Consider the following 21,007-nt stretch of genomic DNA (forward strand, 5'->3'; position numbering starts at 1 on the left):
CTCCATTTTTACTGCACTGGATGACCAAGAAGCTTTAATGTGTTTCACAACTTCTCTTGGCCGTGCTGTGTATCTATATTTTAAGTAGAGCTAAATGCTCTTTAGGATGAGTGGATGATAACTCAGCCTCCTGCTGACATTTTCTTGCAATCCAAACCACCGCCCATCCACTGTGTTCCCTGCTAAAACACACGGAAAGAGCTCGGGAAAGAGTTAAAGCAGACTTTAAAGTTGCTGGTGCTCTTGGAAGCTGTTGATTCTGCTCTGGGCCACAGCAGCTCGTGGAAGGGGGATGACAGAGACCAGAAAGGCGAAGGTGATGGAGAGATGGAAGAGCTGGGAGACAACACATCTTGTAAAGTGCTTCCTCCTGTGCCTGGCTGGGAGGTGGATCAGTCATCTGCTGCTCGTTTTGGTGTTTGTGGTGTGTGTGTTTTTTTAACTTCCATCGCAATTCCCCAAGACTCCCCTCCTGGCTTCCCTTGTTTTGGTGGTGAGCAGTGTATGTTTGTGTAAGGGGTGTCAGGGGACTGAAATTGTGATACCAACCAGCAATTTGGGTGTGTGGGTGAAAATTAACTGTTGTAGTTGGTTATTTTATGGGCCCAAAATATGGCTGTTAAAAACCCCAACATTCACCATATGAGCTTTCTGTATCCAGGCCATAAAATGTCTGGGATACATAGACGGGATCCAAGCCGACTTCCTGCCATGAAATTGTACTTCACTAATGATCACTCCAGCCTGTTTTCTAAACTTGGAGACCTCTTGTTTTCCCCAGAGGATATTATATTGTTTGTCTTTGGGAGAAAAATAAAATGTTTGTGTGCTACAGTTGTGAAGTTTATAGGGCTTAAAAAATTCACCTGAAATGGGGCTGAACACACAGTTCAGCCTGGGTACAGAAAGGAAAAAAAAATACATCTGAAGGCTGCAAGAAAGTAGAAAGGTCAGGGGTTACTTAAAAAGATAAGTGTCTATCAAAACCCATATTTAAAATCAAACCCCATATTTAAAATCACTGACGGAAGTTCTTTTTCAGGTGGGGTTCTCTCTCCTCCCCACTGTTGCCCCCGTATTTTTTTTCTCAAGTGAACTCTTTCCCCAACCTCCCCAAAACACTGCTTTTCTAATCACACCTTTAAATAGAATATCTGCAATTGTTTATGGTAGGACAGGTTTTGGTACTGCTCTGAGCTGTTCAACGGGCACCTGGAGAAGTTTCAGGCTCCTGAAACTGCATCTCCACTGCCTTGTAACCTAAAAATCCCAGTTCAGAGCACTGATGCTGCATGGAGAAAGACTTTATACAGGAAAAAAAGCTTAAACTGAGATGTGATGGGAAGAATGTGCATTTAGAACTCACATTTAAATTTAAAGTTCACTTAAAGGGGGTTTTATCTTTCAGCATCACCCTGGTTAGAACTGTTTTCTCTGAGCTGCCTTTGAAGAAAAAAGTCATTTTTAGGTGCCTGGGTTGACAGTGGAAGGCTGATAAAGATGGATTGGGAAGAGGACAGATGAGCCTCATCATCAACTACCTCAAAGTTGTTTTAAGTGCTACCTAAAACTAAGCAACCTCCTAATCCTTTGGATTAATCAGAACCTTTTCCTAGCAGGAGAAGCAAACAAGACTCCTGTTTGGACTTCAGCTCAGCGAGGGTTTTGAGGATCAAAGCTGGGATTTTCGGGTTCCTTTTGAACAGGGAGCCAGTGTGATTAGTGTCACACATGCCTGTGACATACCAAGTGACATGCAGGGAGCAGTGAACGCAGCGGCCGCAGCTGCAAAAAGGACAAACTTCTTGCTCTGTTCCCATATTTAATGTCACTTTTCGGGAGGCTTTGGCTCACACCTGGGCTGTGAGTGTCACCCTCACACACGAGGCCCTGTGCAAGAGAATTCCCTGCTTCCCAGGGCACACACACTTCAGGAAGAAAAATGTTTCCATGTAATTCCAGAGGCAGTTTAGGTGGGATTTTTAATTTGGTCACTCCCTCTACTGGAGGCTCTTTGCCTAGGCCTTATGCAGATGGTGATCTCACTAACAACTAATTAACCAGGCTTTATAATTCATTTCAAAAAGACAAAATAACTGCATTTAGGTCATTTTTTGGTAGCCTCCAGAGTGCAAACTGTGCAGGGCTGCAGGAGCAGTGAAGCAGCATCACTGTGGTGCAGCCTGTCACGATTCTGTCGTGATCACAGGCCCTGAGAGATGGTCCAGGACACTTCACAGGAGTTTCAGGCCATTCTTTCTCGACAGAGTCATTAAACAGCACCTTATTTTTAACTTCTCAGTGTCCCCTCCAAACCACACGTTGTCAGGATCCTAATCCAGTTTACTGCTGGGATTTCCAAAGCTGACTCCCACCTCCTTTTAAGTATTCCTGAAAATGGAGAAAAGGGCATTGCAGGATATATCCCCGATAGGTTTGAGCTTAAGGAACAGAGGTGAGGGGATCATTATGGATTTCAGTAACCTATTCAACTTCCATTGCCTAAACCCAGCAGATCCAGAGCAGTGCTTTGAAGGCTTTGCAGCACTCACCTAATATTTAGTTTGGAGGAGGCTCTGTGTAAATGCTCAAAGCCTAGACAAGGGCAAGTAAATGTAATTCCAGCATATTTTAGCTGAGGAAGATTAATAAAATGCAGCAATAACAAAAAGCTCGATGAATGGTCAATATAATTAATTCTTAACTTCACTAAACATATTTGTAGTAGCAGCACAAGATTGATGGAAAAACTTTTCCTGCCTTAAAACAAATTAAAATGGAAAGACTGGAACATTCAGTGAAAAGCTCTGATGGGAAACGATTTATTTCCATTAATCCGAAATCCTTGTCACCAGCAAAACTACTCCATCCCCACATAGCCTTTGTGCTGCTGGGATGTATTTACATTTCTGTCTCTTTGGTGGCTCCCCCTACAACACTGACCCAGCTCAGAAATTGCAGGTCTCCAGCACCGCAGGCTTTTCTTAGCCGGGTTCGGTTGAGCGAGGGCTGTGTTTAAGGCAGGGCGAGCCTCTGTCTGACACGGGCACGCATTCCAACCTCGCTTGTTTGCACATTCCCAGGGCAAATTGTCAGCTCTCCTGGCTGGCTTTTCTGCTCAGCTGCTGTCACAGTTCTTTTAAGATGGAGATGGGATATTAGGAAGGAATTGTTCCCTGGGAGGGTGGGGAGGCCCTGGCCCAGGTTGCCCAGAGAAGCTGTGGCTGCCCCTGGATCCCTGGAAGTGTCCAAGGCCAGGTTGGATGGGACTTGGAGCAACCTGGGCTAGTGGAAGGTGTCCATGCCCATGGCAGGGGTGGAATGAGATGAGCCTTCAGGTCTCTTCCAACCCAACCCATTCTGGGATTGTATGGAGCAGTTTTCAAGTGACTGGTGAAAGTCTTTTTTGTTTTCCCTCCACTTCTCTCCATTTCCTTTACCTCCCTTTGATCTGGTGCCATCATTACCTGGGAGAGGTTTCACCAAATCCCTGGGTCACCTCATCAGACAGCAACACACTCCTAGAAGCCACTGACTTCTAGGAATGGGCTCTGTGTGGGAATGGACCTTCCCTCGGAGAGGACACCCTGGGATCAACCCCTCAGCTCACTCCCACCTCGAATTTAGAGTTCAAGGAGCATTTGGATAATGCTCTCAGGGGGAGAGTGGGATTGTTGGGGTGTCCTGTGCAGGGTCAAGAGTTGGACTGGATAATCCCTGTGGGTCCCTTCCCACTCAGGATATTCTATTCTGTGATTATTTTGGAACATCACCCTCTCAAAAGGGATGAAAGTCTTCCATTCCACCAGTCTTTATGTGCCAGGTTGTTAAGTTTAATGCAGAAACTAGTAGTAATACAACTAAAATACCTTGTCTGTGTTGTTCAGGAGCATCAGGGGTCATGACAGAAACCTCTAATCTATGGGGTTTACACTGTGTGTCAGGGGCTTATGTCTTGCCTAGGTCAGGGGACACTGCAAATATTGGAGTTTCACAGGAGAAACAGGGGATTCTTCCACATCTATTGAATGCAGTGTGTAACCTGGTGTAGAAATCTGGGAAGAAAAGACAAATCTGTGCCTGTCCATGCTCCAACTACATCTGATGGAGAAAAATCTCGGAAATCAGGAGTACAAGAGAAGAATTTCTAATCAACTAAACAGGAACTGTTAGACATGGGGAGTTAAAAAGGCAAATTTCCAAGTGTTCAGAATATCCTAAGGAGGCAGCCTTAGAAAAGAAAGAGTGAAAATATTGAGAAATAGAAAACCTTAAGGCATTTTGAAGCTGTATTAAGACATTTTGAGGTGTTTCTCAAACCTGTTGAATCAGTATTTTTAATTATAGCATCTGATAACCCCAAAGTTCTGAAACTTCAGGAGAAAAATCAGGATTCACTTAGTTCTTCCTGATAACCACAGGGAAACCACATCCTTGAGGGTTTCTGCTCCTGTACAGCTATAGGAGCAGGCAGTTAAAGGTGATTAAACAGCATAAGATTATTTTCCAATTACTCTCATTGTAGCAACATCCCAGACAAATAACCTTTGGATGAATCAGTGGGAGAAATCCCAAGGTCAAGTCCAGGCCTGCTGTGCAGGGGGAGCTTTGTGTGCTGACATCCAGCAGGAATTTGGCTGCTTAACAGGCTGGTTTGCTGCATATTTAGTAGCTGCAAAACATCCCTAAGCTTTATGTTATGACACTTGAAAACACCACCTGTGCTACTGTAGCCACACACACACAACAAAAAAAAAGCTCTGGAAGCTCTGGATGAATAGGAAACCAGGAAAAAAACCATGACACAAGGCAAAGTGGCATCGAACTGCCCCAAAATGATGGGCTGAGTCAGGAGAGCAACAGCAGCAGGTGAACATCTCCTGTACTGGCAGTCACAGGTAACCCGTGGAAGTGTCATTTGAAGTCTCCAAATCTCTGTTGGGAGGCAAAAGTTGATTTCTCTGCCCGCAAGGGTATAAAATGCTGCACTCTTTTTTACTGTTCAGGTCAAAGAACCGTCTGAGAGCACGTGGTGCACTCAAATATAATTCCCCCTTCCTTGTCCCCCAAATCCTGGTGTTCACAGGTGTGAAGTGAAGCACAAGTGAAGTGGGCTCTGCCCATAAACAAAAGGTCAAGACAAAGTGTTCAAGGTTCCCTCAACTTTTATGATCTAACTCTGCCTGGTTTTGGAAAAAAAAACCAAACCAAATAAAATCCAAATATAATGAAAATATAATTCCTTATGATATTTCTGCCTCCTGGTTATCCACATCCATGCTACAGCCCACAGCATCCAGCTCAGACATGGACACGAAGCTCAGCTAGCACAGGAACCAACATTTGCAGTCACATGCAACTGCCAAAAAGTTTCAGAATAAAGATGCTCTGGGGTTAATTTGTGGGGCCCCGTATTTTGCTTTGGTTTGGGCTTTTTTCTCCAAATTGTTGAGAGCCCCAAACTTTCAGGAGCTGTGAACTATCTGGCCAAAAAACCTGCCCGTAAATCCCAGTAAAATGAATTATATAGATATTTCCTCCCCCAGTGGAATGAACTCCCCAGGCTGCTGTGGGTTTTCATATGTACTGGGGATTTTCATATGTACTTCCTCAATTAAACGACTTTCCAGGCTCCCTCATCTGTTCCCAACTACATCCTGTGATTCCCAGTGCCTGTTGCTGCCACTCAATCTGGTCAGCACAACTTCCATGTCCTTATCAGTGACTCATCCGCATATTTGAAGATCTTAAGAGTGAATCACATCTCAGTGTTTGCCGAATTCCTTCTGCTGCCTGTGGAGGAAGGCTCGGACTGTAGAGCAGAGCTCAAGGCAAGAGAGACTTTGATGTTTTAGGGCCTTTCTATGAGCCCAAAGAGAGGATTTAAATCAGTTTATTAAACGACACTGTTGAGCAGTGACACCTTAAAGCTCATCCTTCAGTTTTTCAGGCGGTGACTGAACTCGAGGTATAATTAAAATGTTTGTTTTTTTGGACCTGGCATTTGAAATATGTTGTTGCTGCTGTTGGAACAGCTCTGTCACATCAGATCAGTGGAGGAAGTGTCACTCAGCACAACGGGCCACAGGCTGTGCATATAAATTGTCTCAAATCTTCCCTTTCAAATGTCAGCTGACAAATCCAAAGGAGAATTGCATAAATACCAGTTCTACATTAAAGACTTAACTCAGGGCTCCTGTCTACTGACGTCTGAGAGCTCCAAACGCAGGGAAACCACACAGAGTTAATGATAATTGATATCATATGGGCTTTATCAAAGCTTCCCCCAGAAAAAGCAGCTTAAGGGAAAAATCCTTAAATGTGTGTCTTGACCACAGTCTACCAATCTCCTTCCGCATTGGAGCCTTTAACTAATTTGTTGATTAATTACCGAGGCACAGGAAAGTTTGCAAGAGTGATAACTGTGTATTCTTTTTGATTGCTGATCATTACATCGAGTGGCCTTTAGGAATTAAAAATAACGCCCGAGTGCAATATGTGAACCTGGGAATTCGGTCTGTGCCTAAAAGTGGACTGGCAGCAAAAAAGCAAAGCAACAGCAAAGTGCCAAAGCCCTGAAATTGCTTTGTCAGAGAGTGAACTGCAGCCTGCAAACATTCAGAATGGGTCCAAATCGAGATCATCGAGGCTTCAGGCTCTGGTTTGAGGGGGATTTAGAGGCTTGTTAAGTAAGTCCTAATGTGCCACATACTTCTATCTTTAATTGGACGGGTAGTGTAGCCTCCTGCACCAGGAGGAATGACCAGAAGGTCAAACAGAAGAGAGAGGCGGGGGAGGAGGAGGAGGAAGTGGTAATTGAGGAGACAAGAAATGATTGTGAAAGTGCTCGGAGGAGTCTGTGTGTCTGGCGAGATGCAACGGGCCGAGCTACAAACAGGAGGGCAGGCACTGAGAGGGACAGTCCTGCTCCCTGCTCCCTCCCCAGCCCAGCCGTGTCCCTGTGCACTGTCCCCAGCACTGCCCAGCAGCACAGCACGGCCCTGCTTAATTAACCCTGTCACCCCTCCCGCTGTAACGAGGAGATATTGGCCATGCACAGGCTCACACCTTCCTGAAATGATGCCATGGATTCAGGAGGGAAATGACCTTCCTCCTGTTCCGGCTCAGTTTACAGAAGGTCTTCTCTGTCCTTCCTCTGCTGTTTCTAAAATGGAGTATTTTATAAATGTTCTGCAATAAAACTTCCCTGGGACCCAGGGCAGGCTGTCAGCCCTCAGCACAGCTCTGCACACCCAGCAAATAAACACCATTCCCTGGGAGGGTGGGGAGGCCCTGGCACAGGTTGCCCACAGAAGCTGTGGCTGCCCCTGGATCCCTGGAAGTGTCCAAGGGCAGGTTGGACGGGGCTTGGAGCAACCTGGGCTAGTGGGAGGTGTCCCTGCTCATGGCAGGGGGTGGAATGAGATGAGCTTTAAGGTCCCTTCCAACCCAACCCATTCTGGGATTCTGTGATTCCATGACACCTTGGAAAGAGGGATTAGGAATGCATAAATTGTGACAGGGAGTGCACGAATCAGGGCTCGTGTCACAGATAAAGTGCAAAAACCTCAAAGGCCTCAAAGATTGCACGAGAAAACAGGGATGAAAGAAGAATGTGGGCAGTTCCCTTAGAGATGGAAGTGTCTGAGGCACAGAGGAGATCGGAGAGCCCAAGAGACACCACAAGAGCAAAGGGCAGCATTTACTGTAGGAGGACACAAGAAACTGCAATAGAAATGAGAGAAATCAAGTCTGATGATTACAGTTCATCAGGGCAAAGACTGACGAATCCAGAGCAGCATGGATCAAGGAATGGATGTGAAGGAGGAGGAACTACACAGCAGAATAGGTGTTCAGCTCCATGGAGAGGCAGTGAGTCAGGGACTGATGGCAGCTCATGAGGACACTGGTTTTGTTTGAGATGTTCAGTAGCCAGTCTGCCTGACTGGGAATGAAGTGTTTGCCTGGCAGGAAACCTGGCAGGTTCTCACCCCGCTTTTACAGCAAATCTTATTATACATTTTTTGGATTTCAGAGGATTTTCTCTCAGATTACATCACAGAATCCCAGGATCACTGAGGCTGGAAAAGCCCTCCAAGGTCACCGAGTCCCCCCTGTGCCCCATCCCCACCTTGTCCCCCAGCCCAGAGCACTGAGTGCCACGGCCAGGCCTTCCTGGGACACCTCCAGGGATGGGCACTCCAAACCTCCCTGGGCAGCCCCTGCCAAGGCCTCACCACCCTTTCCAGCAACAAATTCCTCCTCCTGGCCAACCTGAGCCTCCCCTGGCACAGCTTGAGGTGGTTCCCTCTTGTGTTGTTATAAATAGACTCATTATTTTTAGCAGTTTGCTAACAATTGCTTACCTTATACCTGAAAAACATCCTTTATAACCCCCGAGACATATTTTTAAATTATCACAACCTCAAGCCTGTGTTAAAATACTTAACCTACTCTTCAGAATTCCTCCTCAGTTCTCCAAGCACCACCTCTGAAGAAGCCATTGTGATAATAAATTTGGGATGAAGAAGCTACATAGGGAGAGGGAATGCAGAGCTCCTTATGTAGCACCCCAACTCTTATTGGCAATATTCAGTTACTTGAAAGATTCAAGAAAACAGCAACAGAATTACAACTGGAATTCCCTGTCCTGTTTGGGGGATTTTTTTTCCCTGTAGATAGAAAGGATGGAATACCTAAGCAAAAAAAAAAAAAATGTTTTTTACTTGAACTTTTTCAGTAGGTGCTTTTAGAGCAATTGCAGTTTTCAGAAAGAACACACAGTTATTAATATATAATCTGTTTTTAATGAAGATTTTCTTTGGTGTAACAAGTACCTTCAGCACAGCTACAATCCATCTTTATAATGCACACCATTTGCCAAGAGAGACATTACAATTATAAGGAAAGTATCTGAAAGTGGCTGTGTGGTATTTTTGGAGTCGCGCTGTAAAAACGCAAAGCCACAGCAGCACATCATTCCAATCCAAAATTTAAAGGCAAGAAAATTCAATATTAAGTACTTTCTCCTGCAACTGCTCCAAGATTGATGTTCTGCTGCTTGAAAGTATAGACAGTATTTCAGCTAATGGGTTTTTAAAGTATGCAAAAGTTAAAATGCTCAAAGACACGGCAGCTTTTGGCTTGTGATCCCTTCCACTCTGCAGTGCCGTCACTCAGGGGCAAAAGAGGTTGGCAGACACAATACAACCAGCCTTGGAAACCCTGGAACCACCTTGGAAGCCTAGGAATGGGGGAAAAAATGGATGCTGGCATTAAACAGTTGGTTTGCAGTCACAGAATCAGAGAATCCTGGAATGGTTTGGGTTGGAAGGGACCTTAAAACTCATCTTGTGCCATCCCCTGCCACGGGCAGGGACGTTATTCCTTCCCAATTTTCCCTGTTTTTAATTAATTACTCCCGTGTAAATACCTTCCCTCTCACCCACAGCACCTTTAATTGCCAAACTGTTATTCCAAACCTGTTTTAACCAGGAATTGGGACACACACAGCAATGGGTATTCCCTGACAGAACTGAAAGAATGTGAGACTTGGCTTTGCAGACACCCCACTGGCTCCTCCCAGATAGATGATGTTTATCAAAGCCTCAGGTAAGCCTGGTCTAGAGCCAAGACCTTCCTTATGTGACTGGAGGACCTTCCCTAGTCCTGCCTTTGGAGCTGGGAAAAGGAAAAAGCTGCATTTAAATGACCATTTTACAAAACACGTACGTTCCTCCTTTGAAACCGACTGTCCCAACACATCTTCTGCACATACAAGAAAACTGATTTCACCCGAATTATCCTTGCTGCTGGGGGGGTTTGCTGCTCCCTTGGTATCATCCAAGGTTACTAACACTGGAAATGATTCAAAATTTCATGGGCAATTCCCTTCCTCTCCTGGCTCTCCTGCTCAGCTGCCATTTGTGGCTCTGCAATAGGCTGGACTCGTTTTCCTTGCTGGCCCCAGGACTTGTGCAATTAAAAAAACTGGAAGCATTATCTTTTCCCTTTCCTTCCTCTCTATTTAAAGGCACCATCTTTCTCCTTCCGTTATCCTCCCTCCCCTCCTCCCCGCTGGCAATTTGTTAAAGACCCCGGTTAGACCTTTGTTGTTTTACTGTGGAACAGCCTATCAATACCATCTGTTGATAACAGGACACAGGGGCTGGAAGCATTTTGGGGTTGTATTTTTGATGTTCAAGTTGAGCCTCGTCAGCTCTTGGCAAACAAAGATCTGGATGTTGGCTCCACATCTCGTGGCTCCACGTCTCGTCTGTGCACAGCTCTGAAATCCAGCGGAGGGGGATGATGGGAATGCTCCTTCCAAATCCATTGGAATCCGCTGGAGAGCCACGGGATCACAGCTGGTGGAGACATTTCTTAGGGCCTCACAAGTGTCACACTGGGTCCAAACAGCTGTTTCAAATGTAGTGGTGGGTAATAAACCAAGGAGCACCAAGGGAGCCAAACAGGACTTACACCCAATCTGGTCAGCACAACTGACAGAAGAATCTCTGCTTGAGAAGCATCTCAAACAGAGTTTAGGTTGAGCTCCCAAGTTGCTCCAAGCTCTGTCCAGCCTGCCCTTGGACACTTCCAGGGATCCAGGGGCAGCCACAGACTCTCTGGGCAACCTGTGCCAGGGCCTCCCCACCCTCACAGGGAGGAATTTCTTCCATATATCCAACCTAAAATTCCCCTCTTTCAGTTTTAACCCATTCCCCTTGTCCTGTCACCCCAGTTCCTGATGAACCTCCACCTTCCCTGCAGCCCCTTCAGATCCTGGAAAGTGCTGTGAGGTCTCCACACAACCTTCTCTTCTCCAGGCTGAATAGCCCAAATTTTCTCAGCCTGCCAGTTTTCTTCCCTCAGTGGGAACTGTGGAAGGACTGAAAAGCTGGGCAATAAAGTGTCAGATCCAGTTCAACATTGATCCATGGAAACAATGCATAAGGGAAACAAAATTCTAACTGCAGACACAGAAATGGTGAGAGCAAAGGTGACCTTTAGCATATCATGTAATGGTTGATATTGGAAGGGACCTTAAAGCTCATCTCATTCCACCCCCTGCCATGGGCAGGGACACCTCCCACTAGCCCAGGTTGCTCCAAGTCCCATCCAACCTGGCCTTGGACACTTTAGGGATCCAGGAGCAGCCACAGCTTCTCTGGGCAACCTGTGCCAGGGCCTCCCCACCCTCACAGGGAACAATTCCTTCCCAATATCCCATCTAACCCTGCCTGCTGGCAGGGGAAAGCCATTCCCCTTGCCTCCATGCCCTTTTCCAAAATCCCTCTTCACAGATGTATCTATATAACAGTAGCATAAAACATTATAAATACATCTTTACATTTTCACATACATATAAATTTAGCTGTATTTCTTTGGCTCTCCCTGGCTCTGCCAGCACAGCATGGAGAGGGCTTCACAAGAGGCAGAATTTGAGCAGGAGCATTTTCCTTGTGTTCCAATGTTTTTTCCATCAGTGGTTCTGTCTCCAACCAAGGCACTGGTTACCTATCAAGCATCCTCCTGGCTCTCTGCGGTGGGGGTCCATAAAGACTTTTTGCCTCTATCACCACAACCTTGTTTACCTCATCCTCAAATGAACCTGGGGATGTGAGCCTGAGTCTGAGGAAGAAGCTCCCAATGTTCAAAATGGGCCTGATTTAAATTGATATTCAATGGAGGAATTAATCATTAATGATATCCCTGCATCTAAAATCGAGCACAGACTGACAGGCTCTCTAGTTCAAGAAGCTTATGCCATCATGAGATGGCAAACAGGGCTGTAAGTGGGGGGGAAATATAAGATAAAAAAAAGAGGAAGGTTTGGCTTAGGTAGTGGGGCAAGACTGAGACACTTTTCATGGAGATGAATGTCCTCATCCCTCACACTGAACACTCTCTTGGTACAGCACATAGTGGGGTCCTAAAACCAAAATTGGATCAGCTGAATATAAAGTCCCTCTTCCCTGTATTCCCTGAACAGCCTAAAATCCTGATGACCTGTATCCTGATCAGAGAACAAACGTTTTCCCAGTGCCTCCCACTGTTTTCTGCCAGTGATATGTGCACTCTGCTCCCAACAGGATAAACTTAGTGAGCTGGGTGCCAAGCCTAGAAGCGAAATAAAGAGTTATCTTTATAATTCAGGCCCTGGAATTGCCAAAGGTGCTTAAATTAGAACAGTATGTAGCAGGAGTCAGGTTTTCTTAATGGTATTAAAAACCTCTCCAACAAATAACAAAACAGTCAAACCAAACCCCCCCAGCAAAGACCTGCGTGTTTGATTTTCACCTTGCTGCCCCTCACAAAACTGCCACAAAAATTCAGTTCCCCCCACCCCACCCCCAAACCGTTTTATATGGAATCAAACACACTATAAATGAACTCCTGCTTCCTGTTAGTCCCCAAATACTGATATGACATTGCTTCTGGAAAGAAGCAGCCTCATCCCTCTTTTACATCAAGTTGATTAATTGTTTTCCCATTTGTATTCTTTGTGATGTTCCTCCAAACACTCCACAAATTATCTGGCCCGTGGAAAGCCAGAAGTTGTTTGGCTTTTTTTTTCTTTTTCTTTTTTTTTTTTTTTCCTTTCCCCCCTTCCTCTTTAAACCCAAATGCAGCTTGAGAGACTTTAAGCTCTCACATTAGTTTTAACTGCTCCAGCGTAGACCTGCTGGCACCATTGACAGGGAGGGAGGGCTCCACCACGCCGAGAAGATGCGCCCGGTGCCGTGGCCAACAAAGAGCCAAAACGACCCCTATGATTAGTGCTAGTGAGACTAGATTTACCATATTATTAATCATTAAAGCCTGACTCCAAATTCAGGCTGCCTTGGTGGGTCAGGGAGCTTTCCCAGAGCTCATTAACCGCGCTGGGTCCTCATTTACTCCGCCTGCAACAACCTTTTTCCTGATGCACGAGGGGAAAAATGAAATACAGGTGATTTGTCTGTTGGGGGGGGGTGGGATTGGGGTTGCTGCTTGATCTCGACAAATAGAAGCAGCGGGAGTATTTTGCTTGTCAAGAGGACAGTAATTCTTCAAATCCCCCTCAAGAGATAATGAGTGGCAGCCTAATGCTTTTGATCTGTCATAATTATAAAATAAAAGAGAACGGATGCAAAGCTCGTGTGCCACGGGAAGGTCACTCTTTTAACCGTCTAGGATTCCCTCTGTGGCTAATCCTGAACAACACAGGCTATTTTTAGGCACAATAGTGGGTCCTTATACATCCTGTCCCTATAAAACCAGCGCCTCGCTGGTGATTCTCCTCTAGGGCAGCTAATGAGTAGGTAGGAAAATGATGTCTCTGTACTTTTGACTTCCATGCTATTCCAAGGAAGGACAGCAGGAACGTCTCCTCTCTGGCGTCAAAGAGTCCCCCCGCAGCATACATGCAATTTAAATTATTACAAGGCAATGTTACAAGTATGAACCCCGGCACAAAATAAAGTAATTACAGTTAATTAGGCAGCCAAAAAAAAAAAAAAAAAAAAGAAGTGATGGCCTGAGACTCGCTGCCTTAGATGTAGCCTTTTGTTGACTTAACACAGGACAGGTAATGAATGAAACTTCAAAGTGTAAGCAACTAAATTGCTGCTTAATTAGTGGAGCCTTGGTCAAAAATACAGCAAAACAACAACAACAAAAAAAACCAACAAACCCTCAATTTTCTGTTGTCAAAGGAATTCAGACAGAGATCCCGTGTTTCAGAGAGGCCCTGAAATTAGGATTATTCTATTAAGTGTGTGTTTGGGTTCAAAAGCAAGTTTCTGTTAGTACAGATACCGAATCCTTTGAGTCCCCTGATGGGCTCATCCCACAGAACCTCCCCCAGTGAGACACCTTTCCCAAGTCAGAAAAGATGGAAGATACAGAAAAAGTAGGCATGGTACCACTAGATCTTTAGGTACGACCTCTCTCAGTTTTGCTGTTTCAAATCCAGGATTGCACAGTTTGCTGGGGAAGCCTCTGATGCTTCCAGAACATCCCACTGCTTTATCAGACAATCAAACATGGAACACAGGAGTGGGTCTGAACAGCATCATGAGACACTCTTTCTGTCACCTCTGGGCCAGCATTTTATTCTGATTTTAATCAGGGGTGAAAAAAAGCTATTTGTGGGTGAGGGACACCCTGGCACCCAGAAACCCCTGTGTGCTGGGCTGATCCCACAGGGGATTCTGCCCCTCTGCCCCTCAGGGGAGACCCCCCTGCAGAGCTGCTCCAGCCCTGGGAACAGCCCAGCAAGGACATGGAGCTGCTGGAGCCAGTCCAGAGGAGGCCCCAAGAGGATCCGAGGGCTGGAGCAGCTCTGCTGGGAGGAAAGGCTGGGAGAGTTGGGATTGTTCAGCCTGGAGAGGAGAAGCTCTGGGGTGACCAAATTGTGGTCTTCCAGGACCTGAAGGAGCTGAAAGATGGAGAGAGACTATTTCCAAAAACCTGGAGTGGCAGGACAAGGGGGAATGGCTTCCACCTGAGGGAGAGCAGTTTTGAATTAGATATTGGGAAGAAATTGTCCTCTGTGAGGGTGGGCAGGCCCTGGCACAGGTTGCCCAGAGAAGCTGTGGCTGCCCCTGGATCCCTGGAAGTGTCCAAGGGCAGGTTGGATGGGGCTTGGAGCAACCTGGGCTAGTGGGAGGTGTCCCTGCCCATGGCAGGGGGTGGAATGGGATGAGCTTTAAAGTCCATTTAAAGTCCCCTCCAACCCAAACCATTCTGGGATTCTGTGATTGCTCTCACACACATCACACAGTCAGTCCCTGCTCCCCAGAGGTGCTCAGGATGGATTGACAGGAACCTCAGCAGCCATTGGAGCCTTTATTTCATGTCTCTGCCTCCAGCCATGTGTTTAGGGGTGAGAACAGCAGGAAGACAAAATAACATCTCTTACAAAGATTTCCACTGTGCTCACGTTTTTCCTCTCAGGCCTCTTCAGTGCAACAGACCCTTCAGTCCCTGGAGATTTTGCACAATTTAACTCCTCTTGCCTGTCTCTCACACCTTTTCTCCTTTGATTTCTCCTCTCACTCCCATCTTCCCCTCCTACTTGTTGTCCATCTCTCCAGAGCCAGGCTTTTCATCCCCATCTGCTGAGCTGCTTTACACTCCCCCTTCAGACTTTATGTCTGAGATTAGAAGCAGCACAGGAAAAGGTGGAGAAGATTATCAAAACATACAATTCCATCCTCCTAAATCCTTTCTTTCAGGAGTTTTAGAGGATGAAAACAGCACTTTATATCTTTTTTTTTTCGAAGAGGGGAGCTGTGTTGTCATGTCATGTCCTGTCCACCCCTCCTCAACCAACGAAAACTACAAATAACAAAAGAGGCAAAATGTTGCTAGAAAAATATTTCTCCTTCCCTGATTCCACATCTCAAAACTCTCTCAGGTGCTAATTTTGGAGTAGTGGCTCCATATCCAGGAATTAGTAAACACCAGTTCCATGCCAGAATTTTTATTTTGTGGGGCATGAGGGGACTGCCCTGCTGGGCTAAAACTACACATCCTTTAAGCTGGGCTTTAGGTGAGCAGGTACATTTGCCCCAGTGTGAGTTGTGCTTTCTACCTACAGGCTGAAAAAACTTAAAAAGCCTCAGCACTTGCAGTTTTGCACTTTTCCCCAATATTTCTGCGTGTGTGGCAAAATTCAGGCAGTTCTAATCACCCCCTTCAGCAAACCAAGAGGGGCAGTTCCCACACAGTTGAATTTTGGTTGTGCTTTGTTTTTTTAAGGGGGACTTTTTCCTACTCCTCATCTGTCCTCTGGATGAAACACTGGATTATTTTTTTCCCCTTTTTTCCCCCTTTCTTATCATAAGCTATGGAAACAAGGAGCATGTGAGCTCATGTTCACAGTGCCCCTGAGAGCAGCAATGTGTCCACAGATGAAGGCACAATACAACAGAAGTTCCTGCTTGCAAATGACAATAAGGCAAAGCTAAGAAGTCAAAAACTCTTAGAGCCATGGAATTAGCACTGGTATTAACTCAGAAGTGTGTCCCATCATGGGCAGAAGCCACCACAGGTGCCCCAAACAGTGCCCAGGCAGTGAGGAGTCAAGCCCACAAGGGAACTGAACCTTCCCATCCATAACCCTGAGCCCACATGTCACCCTGTGGTTGGCACCCTGCCCTCTCCACTGGCTGCTCTGGGTGCCAAGACCTCACACATGGGATGGATTAGAGATCCAAAAGGTTGGATCTCAGGGAAAGGTTCTTCCCCCAGAGGGTGGTTGGCACTGCCCAGGCTCCCCAGGGCAGTGGGCACAGCCCCAAGGCTGCCAGAGCTCCAGGAGGGTTTGGACAACACCCTCAGGCACAGGGTGGGATTGTTGGGGTGTCCTGGGCAGGGCCAGGGGTTGGACTGGATGATCCTTGTGAGCCCCTTCCTGCTCAGGATATTCTGTGGTTGCCACCTAAACCCCCATGCTGAGGTTGGCAGCTTGGTTTGGGACGTGCAGAGCTTTGACACGCCAAGAGTGGCTATTCCAGCCCGGAGTTTGGGGCTCTGCAAAGCCCAGTTTGCACATATTTAGAAGGAATGACCTCTCCACCCCCTCCACCTAAAATGTAGCTGTTCCATCCTGCTGGAAGCGAGCTCTGCAAGCTGGGAAGCAGTTCCAGGAAAGCTTTCCTGGGGTCCCTGGTTCAAGTAGGCAACACCTCACAGGGAGATAACAAGATGGGGTTACACCAACCCTTGCACGGAGTTGCCTTTATTAATGATGCAAATTTAATGATTGGGCAAGTTTTCAGATATTTGAGTGAAATGTTCTTGCATTATCTCCCTCCTCAATGCCAACCACTCCAACTGCTCTTTTTTTAGGCTGTGTACAGTGTGTGCTGCCCCCTTCCCCACCATTTCCCACGCTAACAGCCCTTGAGACCACAGCATTTTTGTCCAAAACCACACCAATTTGCCTTCTTGCTGGAGAGAAGAACTTTGCTAGGAGGCACCTCCTTCCTCCTCTGCCTCTCACCAAGTCACTGGACACTGTTTTCTTTAGGAGTGATGTAAAGACATTAAAAAAATTCACTTGACAGGCACATGTGGGTTTCAGGACAAAGCACAGCAGCACTAATCTGCTCTACAAAGATAAAACACATCCCTACAGAGCAAGATATTCTATGTTCAGGGGCCTTTTCCTTGTCACAAGGCACCAGGGAGCACGTTAGGCTTCAGCTTTATCTATTAGTATTTATCTTTTACCAATAGAAGCAGAAGTTCTGAGATAATTCAAATGTTTCACTGAAATAATTCAAGTGTTTCACTGAAATCAATAGGACTGGCTCGTGGTCCTTTGCACTGTTCCTTTTTAGGACAGAGTCAGGAAAAGAGTGAGAGAGAGAGAGGGGAAGGAAAGCAGAAATTAAACAGAATTTCACCAACTTTTGAACCAGATAAGTAAGTGTCAGAGGGACACTAAAAGCAAGCAAGGGGCAGCTGAAATTGGATTTAAATTAGATTCCTTGGATTTTGCAACAACACCTGGAAATGATTCTTTTAGTTATTTAATATGAAGTGCTGCTTGAAGTTTTGGTTTTCAGATACAATTCAAATGCAAATGGAGGGAGAGCACAGGTCCCTTTCTGCTGCTGCAAACGTGTGTTCACTGAGGAGGGTTTGGCTTTGCAAAAAGAGAGAAGGGATTGGAGAGGCCTGTCCCTTTCCCCCCAGGGTCACTGGGATGGCAGAGAAATAAAATGATACACAGAGCTGCAACATGTTGGAGAGGAAATAAAATTCAGAGGGTGCAACAAGGAGTATTTTTAATGGGTTTTTTTAGTGTCTGGCTGGTGTCAAAACCTGGGTGCTTGGAGGCAACGGGCACATCACCAACTGTCTTTCCAGTGGCATCAGCCACTGATTGACCTCATTTATTGTCACATTTACTAATAATTACAGACCAGTTGCCTCACCATGCCATCAATTTGTCTGAAATATTGGTGGCAGCACATCAGACATCTTCAGTGAAAGAAGTCTACAGGCACAAATCAGAAAATCTCCTTCAAATCCATTAACAATCCTCTCTCAAATCTGGGTGTAAAACTGTGGAAATGTCTCAGGTGTTTTTTCTCTTCAGGCTACTGTTATACCAAAGAATTCCCATCATATTTCATAGAATCCCAGAATGGATTGGGTGGGAAGGGACCTTAAAGAACTTTTTCCACCCCCTGCCATGGGCAGGGACACCTCCCACTGTCCCAGGTTGCTCCAAGCCCCGTCCAACCTGGCCTTGGACACTTCCAGGGATCCAGGGGCAGCCACAGCTTCTCTGGGCAACCTGTGCCAGGGCCTCCCCACCCTCACAGGGAAGAATTCCTTCCCAATATCCCATCTAAACCAACTCTCTTTCTGCCACCTTTCTTGATAAAAATCTTGTTTTCCAAGACACTCCTTTCTAGAGCTGAATGTAGGAGTCAAGTATACAGTCAAGTTCCCAGAGCAGTCTGGGACCTTTGAAGAGATCTGTTATCTCCCAGAACTGACACCACATGTGATTAGTGACACATAAATCTGAAGTCCTCTCAGCAGAACCAGTCCTGAGCTTTCCAACAAAACTGACTTTCGCTGCTCTGGGGAGGAGGGCTCAGGAATATCCTTCCTGCCTTGGCATAGAAATTTGGCAGAGGACTGAAGAGGCAGACACCCTTCACTCTAGGACTTCCACAGTCCTACTGAAGAGCCATCAGATTCCTTTCCCATTAACAAATATCCTCCTCCTTCAGTCATTCCCTGCAGTTGCCACATCCCACCTGTTTGGGATTAAAGGCAGCAGAGCTGGAATTGCTCCTGGCTCAGTAACCTGAGGAACACTAATCCCAAGACATGACACAACAAAGCTCCCCATTCACACTTCCCAGTTTCCTGCTCTCCCCAGGGCATTCATGGTGCTGAGGATCCTTACCCCTGTAGCACTCCATTCTTTTCCACATAGTTCATGGCTCATTTTCTGAAAATCAGCAATTTTACATCTCAGTTTCCTTTTCCTAACCTTGCTCAGGCTTCTCACCATTTTTCATTCCTTGGCCAAGGCTTTCTGGCACTTGTCTCAGCTTTCCAGTTGAGAAATCATGGCCTGAAGGTCATCAAAACCACAGGTTTGGTTTTTTTCCTAGCAAGATATTCCATTCATTGTCCAATAAATTTCAGCATTAAGTGGAGCAATTACTTGTCCATTTTTACAAGCACTCCCCTGAATCATCTGTACACATGCACACTCCCAGGGGCCAGGCAGGAACAGTTTCCACCACACTGCTGACAGGTATTTTGATGAAAACTTCTAAATTGCTTATTTTTTTTTATGCTTTAGAAGTGTGTTTGATTATTGTAAAGAAATGTGACAACACGTTTGCTCTTGGCTGTTTATAAATGCACTAGAAGGTCATGGAGTGGTTTGGGTTGGAAGGGACCTTAAAGATCATCCAGTTCCACCCCCTGCCATGGGCAGGGACACCTTCCACTAGCCCAGGTTGCTCCAAGCCCTGTCCAGCCTGGCCTTGGACACTTCCAGGGATGGGGGAGCCACAGCTTCTCTGGGCTACCTGTGCCAGGGCCTTTATTTTTTCCCATCTCCTGGCCTGGAGCCTGGAGCAAACAGGTCTAGTGGAAGGTGTCCCTGCCCATGGCAGAGGTTGGAACAAGATGGTGTTTAAGGTCCCTTCCAACCCAAATCATCCTGGGATTCTAAACCCAAGTAATTACTTAGATACCAATAGAATGGGCATAATCTAAAACCACCTCAGAAGGAAGAAAAAGATTTTACGTGAAGCTGTTTGAAATAAAAAAAATGACAACAACTCATCTCCTTTTTGTCTCAAACATTTTTTTTAACTTCTTTAAAAAAAATACATTAGAAGTAGCCTTTTCCTCTCTTCTCTGAGCAGAAGAGCTTAATTTCAGCTAGAAAAGGTGCTGTTCTATCATGTACTTCCACTCTGTGTCTGGGAGGTCTCTACCAGAGCACAGTATCCTTTATTGCACATCATATTTCCTGGAAGGTAAGAAGCAGCTGAAGTGAGTCCAGAGAGCTGCTCCTACTGCATCCATCTGGAATAACCAGACTCATCCATTCCAGGTTACTTGGAGAAGGGTTAATCAGAGGAGACACACATTAACCATCTTCTAACTGATTAAAAGCCACTGCAGGCCACAAGGAAACAGATCCCTCATCCTCTGGATCTGCACTGGGCAGGATAAGAAGTAACAGAGTGTTTTTAACAGAGAGAGTCCAGGAGGGTGACCAGTCTTCTGCAACTGAGATGTTGTAAGAATCTCCCAGGAAAGACAGAAAAACATCTCCCCAGCTGCACCCCCACCCAGGGGAGGTTATTCCTCAATTCTCCCACTATAACACCAACTGCCTAACCCTTCTTTACTTCTTCCTAATCTAAATTCCTGAATGTGGGGTGCCCCACAAGGTGTGGTTGCTTGGAAAGCAAGACCATGGGAGCAGATCTTTCTGGTGAATCAGCCTTCAAGCTTAGGCCTGTATAAGCCAGAGGGGAGGATTAACAGCTCAGCCTGCCCTGGGAGCAGCCAGCTCAGATCTCCAACCATCAGCAAATCACAGAATATCCTGAGCTGGAAAGGACCCACAAGGATCATCCAGTACAGCCTCTGGCCCTGTACAGACACCCCAACAATCCCACCCTGTCCCTCAGAGCGTTGTCCAAACCCTCCTGGAGCTCTGGCAGCCTTGGGGCTGTGCCCACTGCCCTGGGGAGCCTGGGCAGTGCCAACCACCCTCTGGGGGAAGAACCTTTCCCTGAGATCCAACCTGACCCTGCCCTGGCACAGCTCCAGCCATTCCCTGAGTGCTGTCCCTGGTCACAGAGCAGAGATTGGAGCTGCCCCTCAGGAGGAGCTGCAGACCCTGCTGAGCTCTGACCTCATTCTCCTCTTCTCCAGCTGAACAGACCAAGTGTCCTCAACCCCTTTTTATACAGCCCCTCCTGGCCCTCTTTTAGACCCTCTTCAATGCTTTATA

The sequence above is a fragment of the Pseudopipra pipra genome, chromosome 8 (genome assembly GCF_036250125.1).
Source record: "Pseudopipra pipra isolate bDixPip1 chromosome 8, bDixPip1.hap1, whole genome shotgun sequence".
Lineage (NCBI taxonomy): Eukaryota > Metazoa > Chordata > Aves > Passeriformes > Pipridae > Pseudopipra > Pseudopipra pipra.